Genomic DNA, 8333 nt, shown 5'->3' with positions numbered 1-8333 from the left:
CATCTTTGCTAGTCGTCTTTGCCTTTCCTCGGCTAGAAAAACGCTAACAGGAAATGAGATAGGAGCGGATTAGACTAATTGTGGGAAGTTGTGTGTGTCTCAGTGGATCCAGGAAGGATTGCATGTGAGCCAAAACGATCTCGTGTCAAGGCGACGCTGCAAAGACATGATGCTGTGGCAGCGCTGCGCTTGACTGTGAGGTCAATGCATGCTGTGGAGGAGTGGACAACTGCAATCTGGATTAATAATGTCACTTGTGGGATCAAGAAATATGCATGTCTAACAGCGTGGGACGGGGAAAAATAGAGATGATAAACAGAACTGGTAGAGGGCAGGCACAGCATGTTATGACAGCCCACAGTGGGGATTCAACACTGATGCACAACAAGACGATAAAAAATATGGGAGAGTAGTAGGAGGAGCTTTTTAGGAATGTGGAAAAACATCTTCCTGCATGTCATTTCTTCCAAGTCTGCTGGATATAGAAACAAAACAAAAGCTTTTAGGAATGCGTGCACACCTGTATTAAACCACAGCGAATATCTAGCTGTGGGCTCTCAAAATTTCCATATCTTTGTTATTGGTAGTCCAGTGCAGGAACCCAGTTCAGTATAGTCATTAAAATAGTGAGATTAGTTTAAAAATAAGATTTTAATCCGTTCACAAAAGACGGAGGTTAAAAAAATCATCCAGCTGTTACTGTCTACTTCTCAAAGTCTTCCCTGCTACATTTTCATTTGCACCCTTACTGGTTAAAGCCTAGAATATTAAATGAAAAGAATTTGTTTTATACAAGAAACTCTGGCCGCTGCATCAAGACCTTTATTTTACAGCTTTTTTCTAAAATATAAGTTCTTAGTTGTCGGATATTTTTCTTATTTTCTTCTAAGGGAATGTTGATTTCAAAGTTTAAATGTCTCAAAGAACTTAAAAGTCTAATCTCTCTAGTCTAGACGGTTGATGCTTTCCATTTACATGAAAAAATTACACTTTTTTAGTGTTGATTTCCAGTTTGGGGTATTTTTTTCGTGCACCACCAATTTCACCATTAACGACCATTTTAGCCTGATGATTATTGCACTCATTACATCATTACATCCATCTGTTTCCCATTGGCCAGATGGTTTCACTTCCTAATAATTCATTTAGAACTGAGTGAAGGACTTTGCAGTTGCAGCCACTTTGATTCATGATGCAGGCTGGTGCCGAGGAACGCTACAGCCAGCGGTATTATTGACTTCAAGGTATTAAAGGGAACTGTGATATTGTGTTTTAGTTCTAGGTGTGCTCATGTTATTACAAATTGAGCAAGAGCAGTAAACATGAAATTGATAACCGACTCATTCTTTGGAGTGTTTTGGATGCCGTCATTGTGCATCACTTATGCAACATAACCCCGTAATCACTGACAGACAGATATTGTCATTATTAGGTAGACCCAGGAGACTCATAAAAGATCATCTTCTGTTGTAGCGCTATTGCCTCACCGCAAAGAAGATCCTGGGGTTGAATCTCCTAGTCTTTGGGCCTGCAGCAGTTTCCACTGCTTTCCTTCAATGGCCAGTCCAAAGAAATGCATCTCAGGCCAAATCGGTGATTCTAAATTGATCATAGGTGTAAATGTAAGATAGATAAAGTGCTTCACATGCCTAGAATATGAATATGTACAAAAGATAAAATGCGTGAAGTGCTTTGAGTGGTCAGTAAGACTAGAAAAGCACAGCATAAATGCCATACCACTTTATTCCCTGACAAATCTATGTTCCCAAGGAAAACTGATTTCAGAAGCTACTTAAGCTGTGATTACATGTTGGCTTCCAGAGGCAACTCTGATCTGACTTCATTCTTCATTCCATAAACAAATCACTGAATTGAGTTTGTTTTTCCAGAGTGGCCTTGCTCTTAAATGGTCAGTGTGCAACGTGCGATGGTGACCTCTGATGCCATTCTTGTGAGTTCAAGTGATGGGAGAGTATGTTGAAGAAAACACATGAATATTGTCTATCCACACACAAGCATGCGTACACGGACACAAATACAGATACACTACAATCTGTTATGTGTAAGGCTACATGATATTTTAGACTCTTTGTCTTCATGTGAAAATGTAATGACAGTGCAGATGAGCAATTTCAGCGACACAGAGCCACAGTTTTATTGCAGTTTTTGACTGGGCCTCCCTCGTCTATCTGCGACGCTCCGTAATAAGAAGCTGCTGATTCCCCAAGGGTGGACAATGCCATGCTATTTTTCTCTCATTAACGCAGTGGGGTTTTTTTGTAATAGCTGTTTTATATGAGAAATGTCCAAGATATTTCAACAATAAAGGATAATAATTAAAATTGTCAATAAAATCCACAACCTTGCTACTGAATGTTTGGGTTTCTTTCTGTTATTGTAGGGTCTTTACCTTACAATATAAAGCATCTAGAGGTGACTCTTGTTGTGATTTGGCCCTATATATAAAAAAACTGCTTTGTATCGAACACACAATCAGGCATGAGGAAGGAGATAAAGGAGCTACACTTTAGATGTTGCTGGTGTTGCAGGGCAATTTATAACACAAGTCTCAGATGAGAATAATGCCGATAATGTATTATGTTGAAATAATTTCTTGTACTTTCCAAAACTTTTTTTTTTACACTTTATCAGCTCCACATCATCCTGGTATGAGAGTCTAAAAGATTAGGATTTCATGTGCTGCGGTTGAAGTGTTTAGCTTCCCATTTATTTTTATTCTTTGCAACAAGAAACGCAAAGAAATAAACGTTAACTTTATTCATATTTGGACAAATGTAGCTTGTTCACCTGACAGGGGGGGGTTACGCGTCTGTGTTAAATCTACACTGTAGATACGCTGGAGGGAGATTGCAGAAAATATCAGGAACAAATCTGTTTGCACTTGAATAATACTGACCACAACAAAAAGTGGGGACGCAGGATTTTTATTTGTTTCTATCATTGCTGTCAGGTGTACATAAAACACAAATAAACCATCATGAAAAGCATGAATGCTGTTATTAGCGTCGTCTACTTAACATTGGTTATGCTGTAGGCCTGCTGAAGACAACTATTCATTGCAGAAGTCTAAATCATCTATTGGGGGCGTGGGTACCCAAAATCTTTCTTCTTCGCTCTTTGACCCACAAGGCCAAAAGTTGCGAAGTTTGATACACCAATTATGAAGCTTCACCTCAAGTATTTTAATGCCACCTCTGAGCAGATGTTTGAGGTGTGTGCATGCAAACCATTAACCATCTGCTAATGACAGAACAATGAAATACTCAGATCATGTTTAAACATCCTATTTTATGAAAATACTACTACTACTACTACTAAATAACTGTACAGTTTTTACCAAACTGACCAAGACAAAGTAATAGAATGAACAATATAATTTCAATACGACTAGCCAATCAAATTTGGTGAGGGCACTCAACAGCAGCTGTTTTTTTTTTTTTTACTGTCACCAGATGTGCTGTGCGAATCGTGGCATTTGTTGCTTCAGGCTTCAGACCTGAACGACCTGAAGTTCTACAAATCTGTTACATTTTTTGATATCCTGTGTTAGCATTATAAGTACTGTAAAACTGCTGTGTTAGACTTTATACCTGTGATGCACTGACAGGTTGGTGAGATTTGTAGTTGAATGTAATTAGTTACATTCAGCTGTATAATTAGTAGTATTTGGTCTTTGATATTTGTTTTGTAATTTAAGCTTTAAGGAGTTTAAGAAAAGTTTTGTATTAACTGCTTTGGATTATAGTCATTTTATACACAGGGTACCATTTTCACCGACTCAAAAGTATTTGGACAGCTGACTAATAACCAGTTCTTTCATTGTTTCACGACAGCTTAAGCAGATAAAAGATGTGGAGCTGATTTCAAGAGTTGAGCTTTGGTAGCTGTTTGCTGGAACTCTCGACATGAGGCCCAAAGAGATTTCAGTGCAATACTTTTATTAACCCCCTTGAATTAAAATGGAAAGCCTGCACCTTAGCCACTTCTTGTTTGTTTAACGTGCAAGTAACGGGGACTACTATGGACTAGTATTCACTACTTTAGGCTATGAAAACCATATCTAATCTTTCTTTTTTGAAAACACTGTGTGTATTCCTGCTTTATTACTCTGTATACTCTCTGACTTCACACCCAGTGTTTACCATCCCATATGCATGTATTATGTAAGTTAAATGAAAAAAGTGGTTGCTTAGTGTAGCGATGAATGAAAACAAATGTGTTACAGACACTAATATTTATCAGTCCATGATGATTGCTACAGTTATTTTTAGCTCATGTATCAGATAGTTTATGCTGCTGTGCTATCATAATCTCCTGGTGAGAAAGTGCAGCTCAACCCATCACAGGGATCCTGACAGTCTTATTACACCTTGCCAAATTACTTTTCAGAGCCAAAATCCACATTGCTTTTTCCCACATGAAGCTACTTTTAACATCAAAGCACTCATTAAATCCAACTCCTGTCCAGAGCTTCAAACTTAGATTCACCAAATCATGTTGGCAGCATAGAGCCCAGGTTAAACAACATTTTAGGGCAAACACATTTGGTTTAACGTCTCTTATTCATGAGGAAAAGAAACAAAGTCAGTCTCAAAAGATGAGATTTTTCTGACTGTGCCTGCTGATGGGCAAGTTCACGTGTATTGTGTTAACAGAGTGAGCCGTACGACTCCTCTGAGCTTGCATAGGTTTTTCACATAAAATGCAGCCAGCTTCATATTCCTTGTGGATCTTTTCTGCAGCGGTTTCAGGAAGAATTCAAGGAAAGGTCAGGACAAGAAGCACATTAGAGGTAATCTAGGTGCAGGTATGCACAGCAGACGGCTCCTTCCAAAACACACTATTCATTCTGGGCCAGCTCTGACTCGAGTAGTCAAAGTGGAAAAGATTGATCTGAGTAGCGAACAGCATGTGCTGCTGCACTAAAGACAGATGTTCAGTTTAATCAAACTATGAACATGTTAATCAAACTCTAAAAGTATCAGATGTCGAGACGTTGATGACTGATTGTAAGGTTCTAAAACACTGACATTTCAAGCTTTGGAGTTATTTATCATGGAAGTGAAAAGTCTGGGCAGCTGCCACAGTATTATCTCTGCAACAGGTGTGTTAAATTACACCTGGATTTAAGTTTAGTCCAAGACAATAAACCAAGAATGTGCTTCAGTGATAGGATGCAAGCAAAAATGTTTTGTACGCTCGCTGCTCACTGAACATCTGCCAGCATACAGAGTTCAAAATTGTGCTGAGAGAAGACTGCATGTGCTGAAGACGTTGGAATTGCACTGGATATTCATTTTCACAGGGGAGCCACCAAAGCAGCTGTCACATCCCATGCATCCACTCTGCAGATGGTGGGAAAGCCAGAAAGAAATCCCTGCAGACCTGCAGCTTTCTTTGAAGCCGTGCTACACGCAGCGGCCACGAGAGCATAAATAAAGGCCGGCCTGTGACAGCTTTGGCCACATTAACATAGTCACCGAAACACCATTTGCACACATTTACCAAAAAGTAAACATACCCACAGCTGCCTGAAACCAAACTGTAATTACATTTCATTGCACATTAACTGTAGCATTTGTACACTACTTTCCCTCTCTGATATGCAAACATTCACATTCCTTCCCACGTTTTCTGACAAACTGGCAGCATCTTTTTCTTTTTTTTGCTGCCAGTCTGAACCGTTTTACCAAAATAAATAATCATTCCGTTTTTACAGCAACTAACAGACACCTGTGTTCACCAAATACGCTGTTTTTCCAAATAAATCCAAATACAATAGAAAATCAACTGACATATTAGAACAATGACTCAAACACAAAGAGTCACAGGAAACAGAACTGAGTTAGTCACAGCATCCGATAAAATAAACACTTTAGAAATAACACAACAGTTCTTTCATGTTTGATGTTTAGACTCACATAAAGTGATCAAAACTTTAAATTTTGGTTGAAGTCAGTGTATTATTAACAAAGCACACAATAAAAGCAGTCATACCACCTAATGTTACACCTACAAAACTACAACATATTTCTGCAGTATCTGCTTCCATAAAGCTATATATTCTATTATGATTAGGAGTTAGGCCAAAGAAAGTATGAAAAAGGTGAGCACGGAGTGCCTTAAAACTTTATTTTTTTTAATTGGCCACTAGTGGGTGGCTCCTTTGGTTGCACACACACATAGAAAAATAATTTTGGTTGTATAGTCTATGGGAAAAAATAATTGACTTGCTCTGTGACGTCAGTAAACACTTCACCGATGACTTTATGGGGTCAATTGCGAGTTTCAGGGCATGCAGAATAGAACATTAAGTCCATTCTGTAAATTATGGTTATTTTGAGTGTCATTAAGAAAGATTAATGAGGATATGAACTTGAGGTTTCTGAGATTACGTTGTTAGAGCCACCGCTGTCTCGCCACGTTTAGCTTCAAAACATCAGATGTGGCAAAAAATGCTCATGACAAAGGCTTCATATCAGCACTTCACTAACCAGCGGCGATGTCACAATACTTCCTCTCAGATATGATTGTTAGCATTAGCAGCAAATATGGATATTTTTATTAAAATAAGCAGCTGTTAACAAATTTTTTTTATAATAATTGAGGAGCTTATGAAATGATGAGGGTAAAGTGAACTGATGCAGTGAAGAAGCTCATTGACTAGTGAGCTACAACATGATTCTCACCTCTAATTATTACCTAATTATATTTTCTCTGCAGACCTTGAAGATTAAGTATTTTTATCTTTGAGAAAAACTTTTCCCTTCTGAAATAAACCAGAAAACAGTCGGCTAACATTAACAAATTATGTACGTTTTACAAATATAACATTTGGCTGTACACTAAAGCAATTTGACTGATATTTTAGTATGTCAGAACCAGTGAGATGAGGAATATTGAAATATGCAAACATTGAACACCAGCACAAATATCCTATGATGCAATGAAGGATGATGCACATAACAGACATTGCTCAAATTTAGAGTAAGCGAGCTTCCTGTGAAGAGTGGCTGGAGTCACTTTTAGAGGCAGGGAGAGGAGCTCAGTCATTCATGAGGGACTCAGAGTTGCTACTCCTCCACATTGAAAGAGTCAGTTGTGGTCGGTTAGGAAAAGGCCCCAGGCCAGGACATGCTAGAGTTTCTCTCGGCTGGCTAGGGAACACCTTCTGGATGAGAGGTGATCAGGGAGAGAGATCATGTCTTGGTTTAGACTGCTGTCCCTGTGACCTGGATAAGCAGCAGAAAATTGATGGATGGATGGAACTTTTAAGTTCAGGTTAAAAACGTTGCTTCACTTTCCTAGGTGTAAATTTTTTTTCTTTCTTTCCTGTGAATTTCTTATTCATCACTTGGTTCATCTGAAATATTTCCATGGTAACATGTCTAAGTGGCAACACGACTTTTAGGAAGTGAGGTTGACACACTAAGCAGGGTAAATGCTATTGTTGTTAAACCATAGCACACATTAACTACACAAAAACAATGTACAACAATAACTGGCTTTGTATAAAAGAAATCCATGCATTCCTTAAAGGTGACAAAAACTTTTCGCAATGTCCATCTCTGTACAACAAACGAGCTGCTGTTTTGACATGTGTATGTGGTAAATTAAGAATATCACACCACTGAAAAAACGTTGAATGAGTAATCCAAAGATTTATACCAGGAAAACCTTAGTCGTGAACAAACACACCACATTATCCAGTGATTAAATCAGCACTATAAAGCAGGAACAGGCTGTGCTGCTAAAAATAGCTGAGAGTATAGCCACAAAAAGCAGCTGAATAGGAGGGGGGGGGTTGAAATATTTTCTGTCCTGACAATCTGAACAACATGTAAAAAACGAAACAGCTCACACTTCCCCACCAACATTCCCTGATTTCAACAACCATAACTTTCCAGTCTAATTAACCCTCGAGTGGCTGTTACACACAATGTGAGCCCTCCCCATCTCTCCTCCTAGTTAAAGCCAGGCAGCAGTGTGGTTAGCAGGGGGTCGGTTAGGGGTCGCCCACAGACAAAAATAACCTCCTGTTTGCTCACTGGCATGCCGCAGCTCATGGTGTTGTTTTGAGAATCGGGAAAGGACTTTATGTTTTGGTAGTGGATATGGAAAACCACTGACAATGATACCACGCGCTCTGTGGCTCACAGCTTATGTTTAAAATCTTTGGAAGATACAAAATGATTCTTAAAAGCTAATATTTTTTTTTAATAAGACTGCTAAACTATGTTGTATCCTATGTAATAGGGTCACAGATATGTCGCGACTTAGGGAATAAGAAGAAAGCTTCTTACTTTATGTCA

The sequence above is a fragment of the Neolamprologus multifasciatus genome, chromosome 4 (genome assembly GCF_963576455.1).
Source record: "Neolamprologus multifasciatus chromosome 4, fNeoMul1.2, whole genome shotgun sequence".
In the NCBI taxonomy this organism is placed as follows: domain Eukaryota; kingdom Metazoa; phylum Chordata; class Actinopteri; order Cichliformes; family Cichlidae; genus Neolamprologus; species Neolamprologus multifasciatus.
This window is presented reverse-complemented; position numbering follows the sequence as displayed.